This window comes from Eschscholzia californica, unplaced genomic scaffold, assembly GCF_041429995.1.
Source record: "Eschscholzia californica isolate CP2 unplaced genomic scaffold, dmEscCali1.0.p SCAF_4, whole genome shotgun sequence".
NCBI classification, from domain to species: Eukaryota; Viridiplantae; Streptophyta; class Magnoliopsida; order Ranunculales; family Papaveraceae; genus Eschscholzia; species Eschscholzia californica.
In genome coordinates this window covers 11529399-11542004 of record NW_028238461.1, presented here as the reverse complement: position 1 = coordinate 11542004, position 12606 = coordinate 11529399, and the positions used below count along the sequence as shown (strand labels likewise).

General features: G+C 32.9%; 2 long non-coding RNA genes across 4 annotated transcripts; both read right to left on the bottom strand.

Moving 5' to 3' along the window:
* Positions 1-305: 305 nt before the first annotated feature.
* LOC147542689 (uncharacterized) lies at positions 306-3931 on the bottom strand. Its single transcript, XR_015224112.1, has 7 exons — positions 3642-3931; positions 3482-3513; positions 3225-3276; positions 2372-2430; positions 1636-1681; positions 1286-1459; positions 306-688 (listed from the first exon to the last, which is right to left on the bottom strand). It is a non-coding gene; the product is annotated as an uncharacterized LOC147542689 (long non-coding RNA).
* A 1747-nt stretch (positions 3932-5678) lies between these two features.
* On the bottom strand, positions 5679-8599 carry LOC147542688 (uncharacterized). Of its 3 annotated transcripts, XR_015224292.1 has the most exons (7): positions 8462-8599; positions 8264-8351; positions 7999-8035; positions 7399-7497; positions 7115-7169; positions 6249-6341; positions 5888-6171 (listed from the first exon to the last, which is right to left on the bottom strand). It is a non-coding gene; the product is annotated as an uncharacterized LOC147542688 (long non-coding RNA). The 3 variants fall into 3 exon arrangements; XR_015224291.1 differs by lacking the exons at positions 5888-6171; positions 6249-6341 and adding an exon at positions 5679-5812; XR_015224293.1 differs by lacking the exon at positions 6249-6341 and having other exon boundaries at positions 6099-6171.
* Positions 8600-12606: the final 4007 nt, after the last annotated feature.

Genomic DNA, 12606 nt, shown 5'->3' with positions numbered 1-12606 from the left:
TCATAATAGTTTTCAGTTGTCTGTAGGTACATAGAAACGTTGTCAATATTTTTCAACTAATATCTAAATAAGAAGGATCAACGTTTTAGCTTGATGGGGTTGCTTCACCACAGCAGAGCAGGGGGTTCTACCTAGTTTATGCTTTTAACCTGTTTTGAAGCATCAAATAATTTGGAACGAAGGTTTTGATTTTTGTATGTGATGGAAAAACACTCGAATGGGGTAAGATTCAAATTCTAGTTGCCCCATCTGAGAGACATATATTACCATAGTACCGAACTCTTTATTTGTATATAGCTCCAAGATAAAACATGAATTTTCTAATTTATATCATTCACCATGATTCAAAGTTCAAACACTTTTTCACTGATAAAAAAACAGGCCCGAAGGTCATCATTGGGTAAAAGAGCCAACTTTACCGGAAATTTTGCACCTTCAACAATCAAGATTCCAGTATTGAAGTTAACATAACACCCGAAAAGAAGGAAATTTCTTAGCTAAAATCCTTGTATATTCATTGAGAGCTGCTTTAGAGACTGTATATGCAGACATTACAGGCCATCCTTTGTTTTTTAACAAATTTTCCTTCAAATCCTTCAAAAACAAATTCAGAACTTCATCGAATCTCTCTTTTGTTAACCCTTCAGCATCACCAAGTATCTCCTTTAGCCTCTTTGTTGTGAATATTCTGGAAAAAACCCCTATGTTAGCGGACCTTAAACCATTGAAGCATCAAATGATTTAGAAAGAAAGTTTTGGTTTTTGTATGTGATGGAAAAACACCCGAATGGGGCTATAGACTTCAGTTCTAACAGTTTTATAGAGAAAGAACTTAATGAGCTTGAGCTTTGGTATCTGAGCTTGAGCTGACTGCTGATGGCAGTATTTATTCGTTTGATGCAATCAGAAATGAAAGCATTTTACTGTATTATATGAAAATCTACAGCATATTAGCTCTAGCTTAAAATATGATGTCTGATCTTGAGCTCATTGAATGAATCATAGCTCGATTTGTGGAGTGATTTTAGATATGCCAGATTTTTATAAGAGATAGTGACAATATATGGAGGGTCTTGATCTAAAGGAAAGGGTCGTCAAGCTTAGTCAAAAGCTACAGCATATCAAGATTAGTAGTCTAGATTCTCAGGAGCGAAAACTGGGGGTCGGGTGGAGTATAAATTAGTGAGGCAGCGCAAGGCGGAAAGAGGCCACCTAGGTTCGCCATTGCCTATATACATCTCTGCATAAATATAATAACATTACAACCTATCAAAGTTATATGTACCTTAAGTTGTCCCATACAAGATGAAACATTAACAATTCTTGTTGAACCTGAAAGTTTAAGCCAGGGAATAAGAGCTTCTATCACTGCTTTAGCACCACAGTAATTTGTTTCTAGACATTCTTCTGCTAACTCATACGTCTCGGTCATTACATCTTTGAAACTCTTGTCTTTGTGCTGCAGTGATAAAGTAAATCAATACAATTCCGGCTGGTTATGTTCATAGATTAATCTAATCTAATACAACTATCTTACCCTGAACATTTAATTGTTCATATTAATTATGGACGAGTATTACAGACGGGTGATTAAATAAAACACCAAAAAAGAACAAATTGAGAACAAAATCTGACCTGCCAACCCAGCACATACAGAGGAGAATAGCATTACAGGCGGGGTCTGCATCCATAAGATAGAAATAAACACATTTTGTCACCTTGATAAAGCTGAAACTTCTTCGAATAAGACATTATCTTTTGAAACTACAATTTGTTAATGGCTAATTTAAAAAGTTCCCATCCAAAAACTATGACGATAACCAGCACGGCCTTAGTTTGTGTTTCATTTTTTTTTTGGCATAAATGACGATAAAAAAAGTTCACATCCATACGTAATGTTGGTATTTCAAAATTTTGCAATAATTACTTGTTTCCTGGTAGCAGTAGAGTGGCTTTGTGACCTAATACCTAGTTCTGTAATCATTTTGTAGTGCAAGAAATTTTTGAAAAAGTCACTAATGAATGGTGGAATGCTCTAAGCGGTACGAGCACAGACAAGAATAGGTGATGAAGAATGAGCCCCCGAAGGGTAGAAAGCCAAGGTTCTAAACTAAAGTCTAAAATGAAAAAAGGGCACCTGTTTCGACCTTGCTTGAACCCTCATGATGCTATTACTATCTATGTGTGTAGCTGTTATTTTAAAGTACTAATGTCTACCTATATTGCTTTATTATTTTCTTTATTGAGAAACACCCAAACTTTGAAACAGCAGAATAACTTGTACATAAATCCGTGACAACGAGCAAAATTGAAGATAAAAAATGACTTATATTGACTGACTTCAACGAAAACTTCCGTTAAGCACACTTACACCAATGAGGAAATGCCCCCCCATAGGTCCCTTTATCCTTCTTTGAACCAAAGGCATCACTGCGAAAAATACATAAGCCACATAACTGACATAAGAACGCTAATAGTCCACAAAAAGTACAGATTTTATTAAGTTGCTTATGACTTTTAAGCCGTGACTCGTTCCATAAAAATGTAGGATTTACTCGCTAGACGTCGAGTCTCTTCTTACTTGTATCACTCTTATTCTTTCCCTTTTCACGATAGTATTGAATGAAGAACCATCTCATGCCACTGTTAAGCTGTTAAGTAGTTCAAAACTTTGGCATTAACCTAGCAAGGTCATCAGGAAAAACCATATTTGTCTGCTTAAATAAATGTCAGTCAAAGTTTCTATCGAAGAACTAAATTTCGAAATATTTCAACGTAAAATGACTGAAATATTCCATTTCCACGCCTACAGAAATTTCCACCAAACCCGAACTATAATTACTTTCTCTTAACAATGCCAAATCAAGGAATTAAATGCCTACAGATATTTCCACCTAAACCAAAATTTCATTCCTTGGTTTCTATATCACAAAAAGTGAGTGTAGGACTTCACCAAATTCCCTTGCTAATTAGAGCTCGAGACGCTCTATGCACATTCATGTTGGAACGAGCTCTTCAACTATGGGTCATCTTTAGATTCTTAAGTTAGGAAAAATTAGAAGATTTCCTTGTAATTAACTATTTTGTTATAGTTTCATATTCCGAAAACGTAACAATGGGTTAGGATTTGTATTGAATACGATACAGTTAAGAAGCAAAGCAAAAAAGATATAAGATTTCTCAAATAAAAGATCCAATAACGGACAAAGATCAGAAGTTCATACCATGATTAAATCCATAGAATGCGCTAGCAGTACCACCAACAGCAGAACCAATCTAATTTACAAAAGAATTTGTTTACCCTTTTAAAAATAAAACCCTTAAAGAGGTAAAACCATAACTTCACCATTAAATCTAACGTTTGAAACCCTAAACCCTAATCAACCTTTCAAATTCAACCCTTCAAATAAAAATACAAAGAAGTAGAATTTGAGATTAGAGAACATGAAAAGAACATAGGCAAAAGTAATTGAGATATTACCATGGAAAAACAGTCTCTGATAAGTGGTGCCACTGTCCAAAATCAAACTGAACAAGTAAACTATTTGCAAAAGATCACAGATTTAGATTTTTAGATTATTTGGGAAAATCTGAAGCGATATAATTGTGAAGATGAAGATGAACAACATTTTACGGTTTACCTTGAGAGGTAGCATGTGAAGATGAAGAAACTGAAAAAACTGGATTATCTAACATCTGTTCTGCCTGAAGAAATTTATAAGCCACGAAGTGTTAATGAGAGAAGGTGGAGGGTTGTCTTCTCAACGTTTTTTGGATCAGAAAGTGGATCGATTTGGTAGGGGAAAGGAAGCAGGCAAATTTGAAGTGAGAGAGAGAGAATGGGAATGCAATCTCATTAAGGGGTTCGGGCGTTTCAGAGATTAATGGGAAAAACTTGAACTGAGAGAGAGAATGAGAATGAAATCTCATCAAGGGGTTGGGGCGTTTAACGGAGAGTTAATGGGACAAATTTCTTATTTACTTTCTACAGAGGGAAGGTTATTTTAATCGGAATGTTGAACCAGTGCGGGGAGTTTAGACGGTCTAGATTGAGAGTCTAATTTACTTTCTTGCATGTAGTGGGTGAATAAATTTGTAATTTTTAGGGAGGGTAATGGATCAAAGGGTGGGGATCATATCAAATTCCCAACCAACGACTGGATTTGTGTTTCGACTTGTCCCAGTCAGCACAAAACATTGTGTTTTGTTATATAGACTAGGTATAACCCGTGCCCAAGGGCACGGGCAAATATCGTCAAACACAATGGTAAATTGTATATAGAAAATGATAATGATATAAAAATCCAAAATGAAAATTAGGCAATACCATAAATTCATGTCATTTAAAAATAAACATAAAATACCTTTTGACCAAATTGTAAAATGTTCTAAATACCCATTCGGAGAGGAGATCATAAAAGTTACACTACATTCCATGCAGATTTTGACAAATAACATCAAGGACTGAAACTTCAATATTAACATGAAATGAGATGTAAAACAAAGTTTCAGTTGACTTTGTACGAGATTACTCATAATTCGTAAACCTGCAAAAAGAAAAAAAAACGAAAAAGGTTTCGGTAGACAGTGTATTGATACCCATTGAAAGCAAAAAATGATAAAAACACACAAGAAATAAAGTGAAGCCAATTCGAGCAACAATGAAATTTTAGACGTATAGGGTCTTTTCTAGCTTAAAAAAATTGTTGAAGCAAGAACAATAAGAAAAGTAAAAAGGTTACGGTAAACAATATTAGTAGAAACTTACAGTGACAAAAAAAAAGAAAAATAAACTTTATTCAAAATCTCTTGAAGAAATACCATGTCAGACACAAAAATGTAGAGTTTCTGCTACTAATGAAGGTATTCAAACACAATAACGAAGTAGTCAAAACTCTACACCAGTTTCATTTTTATTATGAATTATGGTATCTTTTGTGCTCCTAAGGTGAATTCATCATCGGAAGCGAACACGGGATGTGCATCGAATAGGCAGAGATAGGTTCTCCAAAAGCACTTAAGAGGAGAATTCAACTATATATTACGGGATTACCGAAGGTAAGTTATCTATATCTAGTCATTTGGAGCTTTTGCAGAATCAGATGGCATAACCTACATCGCGAAATGAATTCAGCATTATGAAATGAATATCGCGAAGAGTCGAACTCTTTTTTAACTGAAAAATTGTAAAATTGACAATAACTGATAAGTGGGGACATAATTCTCCAAGTAATAGACGTCAAACCTATTGAAAACAATAAGAAATAGGAGTATAAAACTTCACCAATGATTTAAGTTATTTAAAATAAAAAAGACAATAATACATATCAAAATTGAAATCTAAATGAACATAAATTCTATAAAAATACTCTGAAGTGGTAGGAAGAAATATTAACAACATATTTATCAAAGAGTTAGTTTTCGATACTTATAACCAAAATATCCAGTTTGACGCAAACAAGCTTACAATTCTTAAATACTAAAATTTTACATTTTTTGGAAAAAGATGATCCCTCAAAAGTAATTCCTCAAAAGTGATTCATGTAGCACAAAAGTTACAGAAATTTAATTCATTATTTTTCCTGAAAAGGATGTTGTCTGCAACTAAGTCTAGAAAGAAAAATAAAATGCAACTAAAACATAGGTGAGCATAATAGAAGAATCAGTGAGACCAACTTACTTGTATCTTATGCTATTATATGATAAGAAGATACGAAGAACACAAATCCAAATCCAAAATCAGAGGCTTGATTTTAGTATGTCTTTTCCCTTAAAGATGTACAACCATAAAGCATCTCATATAGAATAAAACCTGCATTCCATAAAATATGTGTTGTGCTAGCCCAATAATTCTCCTATTTGAATAGAAGTAGTAGAAATTATAACCTCCCACACAAATTAGATAATCTATCATGATTCAACTAATTGAATGAAACATTTGAACACAAATCCAATAATTCGCTATTTAAATAGACGTAGTAGAAATTGTAACCTCCAACGCAAGTCAAATGATCTATCATTATTCAAATAACTGAATGGAACATTTGAACACAAACCCAATAATTCCCTATTTAAATAGATTTAGTAGAAATTGTAACCTCCAACGCAAGTCAGATGATCTATCATGATTCAACAAATTGACGTCTACCATTGTATGTGAATCTCGGATCCCTGAATTATAGGTATCAACATTATCTTTTTACATGCATAAAAACTCAAACAGATTGTATGCAATATAGTAATGGCACCTAATTATATGAGCAGATTGGGCTACAAAAATGGGTGATCCGCCAAGAAGATTTGAATTCAGAGCTCAGCTCATAAAAAAACACCAAACTAACCTGAAGTTAAAAACAATGAGATATAACACTGAAATCACTCCATCAACATACAACTTAATAACAAAAACAATAACGAATTAAATTCGTTGTATCTAAGCATGGTTCATGGGAAGAAACCTAAGGAGCGCAAAATTTCTTAAGAATCACATGTATAAAATAAAAAAGTTGACAAATCCACATAGAACGGTATTTTTAGATATAAAAAGCAGTAGCATATATATGTTAGGTAACTATAAGAAACCTAACTATAAATTTCGAAGGAGAGCCAGAAATAGAGACTGAAACAAAGAAGATTTAACGTAAAAGAAAGAGATTTCACAACTAATGAAGATACGGTAGAATTTTTGCATGAAATTTGTTACTACCAATTTAAAGGTAGAGAAGAAATTAGAAGCTACAGTTTTAGGGAAATAGCTAAAATACACCTCAATTTATCGTAAGCCCCGCTTTTAATATTCACCTTAAGCCACCAAATTGAAGGAACAAGATAATGTAATGAATTCATTTAGGAAATTTGTCGAATACTTAGTGTGTGTCAATGGTAAATATTGTAGGTCTCAATTTATCTAAGCACAATTAAAAAGAGAACAGAGAAGAAAAATCTAAATCATATTAGAGTTATCAGTCAGCAACATCAAAGTTATCCTCGATGAATCAGAATAAATAAAACCTTAAAAAATTTACACAGAAAGAGAGAGTGTGTATACCTGTAAAGAATGAAACAGTAAAACACTTAAAGATAAATGATAATTAGAGAGATGAAAAGGTCTTACCATTTTCTAGGAGCATACAATAAATCTACTCTTAAACGGTGAAAATATTATAGACCTGTAAAGATTGAAACAAAGAAATGCATAGTATTATATACCTGTAAAGATTGAAACAATAAAACCATAATCTAAAGAGAGAGAGAGAGAGAGAGAATGAAATCGAAGTAATATCAGAAAAGTAGATAATTTTGCGGCTAGATCTCTAAACCTAAATCTAACTACCAACCAAATCGAACAAAACCCTAAATCCCTGAACCTAGAGGATGAAAATAAATAACATCACTCACTATAATTGAATAACAATGAACCAATGACCACGAACCCTAAGCACCATTTCCATTTGCAAATATTCTGCCATGATTCATCAAAAACCTAAACACCTTAACCTGAAAAGAAATCCATAAAAATCATGAGAACACCATTAAAAAGAAATGGATAAAACTCTAAATCCCTGAACCAAGAGGCTAAAATTCTTAATCAATTTCTCTAAACCTAAATCGAACTACCAACCAAATCGAACAAATCCCTAAATCATTAGAAAACCATTAAAAACAAATGAACAAAACCCTAGATTCCTAAACCTAAATCGAACTACCAACCAAATCGAACAAATCCCTAAATCCCTAAACCAAGAGGTTGATAACCTGTAATTTATTTTCAATACTTATCATCGAAGGATCTTCGTCTATTCAAGATCAAATTAGGTGTATTGTACTTACAGGACTTTCATTTTAGAAGAACACGTCCACCATATATAAGTATTGAAAATAAAACTATTTCGATCAAATTAGGTATATTGTACTTACAAGACTTGCATTTTAGAAGAACTCCTCCACCATATATAAGTATTGAAAATAAAACCATTTCAATTTGGTTTAGATACTTACAAGATCATTCTTCCATGATTCATCAAAACACCTGAACCTGAAAAGAAACCCATTAAAAAGAAAGGAAGAAAACCCTAAATCAAAGAAATTGATGAAGAACCCATCCACCATATATAAGTATTGAAAATAAAACCATTTTATTGAAAATAAAACCATTTCGATCAAATTAGGTATATTGTACTTACAAGAATTTCATTTTAGAAGAACTCATCCACCATATTAAGTATTGAAAATAAAACTGTTTCGATTTGGTTTAAGTACTTACAAGATCACTCACTGTAACAATGAAAACGAACCCTAAACACCATTTCGATTTGGAAATCCTCTGCAATGATTCATCAAAACACCTTAACCTGAAAAGAAACCCATTAAAAAGAAAGGAAGAAAACCCTGAATCAAATAAATTGAAGAGAATTTGAAAAGAAAGTGATGAAGAAAAAGAATTGATGAAGAACCCATCCACCATGAAAATAAAACCATTTCGATTTGGTCTAGGTAGTTACAAGATCACTGTAACAATGAACCAATGAACACGAACCCTACAACACCATTTCGATTTGGAAATCCTCTGCCATGATTCATCAAAACACCTGAACCTGAAAAGGAAACTATTAAAAAGAAATGAACAAAACTCTAAATCCATAAAAGAAATTGATGAAGAAATGGAAGAAGAGTGAAGGAGAAGATAAGAAGATAAGGAATCCCATCAGGTCATCAATTTCTTCATCAATGTTTTGTAACATCAGGTCATCAATTTCTTCATCAATGTTGGAACGTTTGGAGAGTTGTAACGCGGGAAGGGAAAGAGGGATAAGGCGCCAGGGAATATAACCGACCACATCAAAGGGTTTAGTCACTTTCTTATTTGAGTAGGTCAATAAATCAAGGTGGGTAATAGATCTAAAGGTGAGAAACCTATCAAATTCGCAACAGACGGCCGGATTTGTTTTTCGATTTGTCCCAGTCAGCACAAAACATTGTGTTTTGTTATATATATATATATATATATATATATATATATATATATATATATTCATTCTTTCTTCCTCAAGACTAGAGGAGTGAAGTTCTTAAAAGAAGTAATGGCGGCTTATTCAAGCTCAGGGACATTGATCAGTTCACAAGAAGATGATAAACATGCTTTCATTCAAATATTCTTCTTTCCGTTTCTTAATTGGAAATGAGTTGAAGAGAAACAAACAGATTTCCTTTAATTCCAAATTTCTTAATCACTATATGTGTTCTTCTGGTACGGATGACGATACTGATTCAGCTAATGTTCAAGAAGAAGAAGACGATGAACAATTTGTGAGGTGGTTTCGTGAAGCTTGGCCTTATTTTCGAGCTCATTGTGGTATTACTTTTGTTGTTATTATTTCTGGTGAAATTGTATGTAGTCCTCATTTAGATGCAATTATCAAGGTATATACTAGTACAAAATTTCAGTTTCGATCTCCTTTTAGGCTTTTCTTTTCATTGATTCGATGCTAATTTGTTTGTAGACAACTTATTTGGTTAGGTTTTTGGGTTTAAAATTGATTTTAAGTTGTGAAACTCTAATTCTATTGTTATAGTTCAAATGTTTAATGACATTCATGAAATATAAATAGAACTGAAAGGAATTACGCTTGCTTGTATTGAGTCAATCATCAGAGAACCACAATTAGTTAATCACAACATCGATAAGATCAACTTGGCATTTCTACATATTGTGCTGTTTAATCTATATGAAGTAAAATATTGTGAACTATCACCAACAATTTAGGCATTCATATGCAGGATATTTATCTCCTTCACGGTTTGGGAATCTGATTCGTTCTTGTTCCAGGGACACATATGCAAATCGACAAGCCCTTGAATGAGAGAGGTCAGCAACTTTGTTTTGTTCTTTCATTTTTTTCAGTCTTTTAGTTGTTCTTCACATTTGGAAAGAATTTTTCTTAATGGTGAATGAAAATCTTGAAGGGATTGAACCTAATGGTGCTAACATAGTGTCCGACTGTATAGTTAAGGATAAACTTTTGGAAGAAGAAAATAGAAGAAGCAAGCGAAGGTGAACGTCCCCCACATTAAAAACCGGTGCTTATAGAGAACTCGGTCAATAACCATTGACCCGAGTCAATAAAATTTCTGGATGCTAACAGTCTTTTGGCCTGGTGCCTTTAGAAGAACCCTTAATATTTTGACCTAAACAATCATTTATATTTTGGTTTTTCTAGGTTTTGTCATCAGAAAGAACTACTACGAATTCTCTCTCATCAAACGAATTCTATCTCATCATCTAAAACTACAACTCTCATCATCGAACAAAACACAACAACAAATTTTCTCTCTGTCTAAGATCTAAGACAAAAGAAAAATAAGAACGTGAGCTTGTTTGCTCGAAGAAGACTAAACTTACCTTCTAATCTAATTCCAAGTTTCAGTGTCTGACATGGACAATTCTGCAGCTTTTTCAGCTTGAGCTTGTTTTTAAGGTTTTGTCCAACATCTTAGAGAAGTCAACAAATTGTCCTAGTTTTGAAGAGTTTCTTCTTCCTTATACTTGCAATTTAATTTAGAAGAGTCACACCTTTCCCGAATCTCTGAAACATCTATTACCTTCCTTCTAATCATAACAACATAACACAAATGTAAAGCTATAATCAAAGATCCCTATGAAGAAAAATCAAATCTGATTAATTCTTTCTAATATTATCAATTTGAAGAAAACAAATCAGAGAATTTCAATATTATTTGTCATCACAATTTTCTAACATTCATTGATTTGACGAAAATGAAACCAAGTGATGACGATTGTTAAAATTTTTCTGAAGACTACAGGTAGAAGATCTAAGATGAGTTGTTGACGAACACAAGCAAAATTTTCTTTTGGAATTTCGGAGCCATAATTTATTAACTATTTGTTTTCAAACTTGATCACGAGTAAAAGCAGTAATAAATTGACTTTACGAAATAGAAATTAGATTTGCAAAAAGAAAGTTACTCAAAGTAGATTAGAGAAGTTAGAGAGAGAACAATGTGGAAAAAGAAAATTATTACCTAGAAGATCAACTAGGGTGGAGTGTAATTTTGGAATAATAAAAATGACTTGAAAAGTAAATAGATATATTATTTCAAATTTGGACAACAATTACACATATAAATATTTATTTGAAAAAGTGAACTATTTTTTTAGCTATTATGTAAATTATATTGATTCGACTAGTCATTTGCTAATGGGATGGGCCTAATGAGATGGTGGCCCATGCACCCTTTGTTACTTTGAGCAACACAACATAGTAGTTGGCTGCCTTGTCACTCGAAACAATGATTCAAACTGTTGGAGGTTGTGGTTGAGTTTTTATTGGCTTGAGTTTATATATCAACCTTAGAGCATCTCCAATGCAAAACTCAATCTTAGAAATTCGGAGTGCCACATAAGATTTTTTGAGTTTTTCTTAAAAAATCATCTCCAATGCAAAACTCAACTAAGATCTCAAAGATGATGTGTCGAGAGTGGAATAGAGATATCTCAAGAGGACACTCTATTTTCAGAGTGTCCTCTTGAGATATCTCTAATTGTCCAACTCATCAATATTTAAATTTCAACCAATAGAAATCAAGTCTTCGTATATTTCCAAAATAACAAATTATTTTTTTACAAAAATAACCATGACACGTAAGTAAAATAAAAGAGTTTAGAGTGTTGCATTGGAGACATACAAGAATTGAGGATCTCTATTTTCGACACCTAGGAGTGAGAATCTCAATTGGAACTTGACAAATAGGACGAACTGAGATTTTTTTGAGTTTTGCATTGGAGATGCTCTTAAGTTTAGGAATATATTTCCAAAACTTTTTTCTTTTGGAGTTCATTCTATTTGCTTAATCATAGGAAATTGGGAGATGCTAGAGTTACAAAGGATTTTGACAAAAGAAAGTTCTCAGCTGATGTGGCGGTTGTGATATTCACCTCCCAACGGCCTAGATTTGGGCAAAGTTTCAAACCACAACCGCCACATCAGCTGGAACTATCTTTTGTCAAAATCTTTTGTAACTTTAACATTTCCCTAGGAAATTTTGGAGACAATAATTCCTATCATTTTGTCATTGCACTATTGCAGTTTAGTCTTTACTCAAGGTCTCAAGTGGGACAAACAGTTACCATTTACCAACCTAAGAAAATCCCTTGAACCATGAACTATATTTTATTGGATATATAAGCAACATGAGGGTGGAATATCCTCTATATTCTTCGTATCAGACGCACGTCACCTACTAATCTTTCATACGTGTAACGGATTCATATGATACAGAATCACATGCAGCATCATCGTCACCATCCTTTAATTAACATTTTTTAATCTAAATTTATTAACCCCACCAACAAAATTAAACAAATCTAAGCCGACTCACTTTGGCTTACGTGTTTATTAGGTTCTCGAGTTTTAAATTTTACTAGAAAGTATATATTAACTTTAACAAAGTAATACTCCAATAAATGTTTTTCTAATTAGTTTGACTCACGAGATAAATCAAAAGTTCATTCAGAGTATTTCTACCAAGAAATATAGTATCTTTTAATAAGAACATACTTTATTCTACTTACAAAACAAAAAATTTACA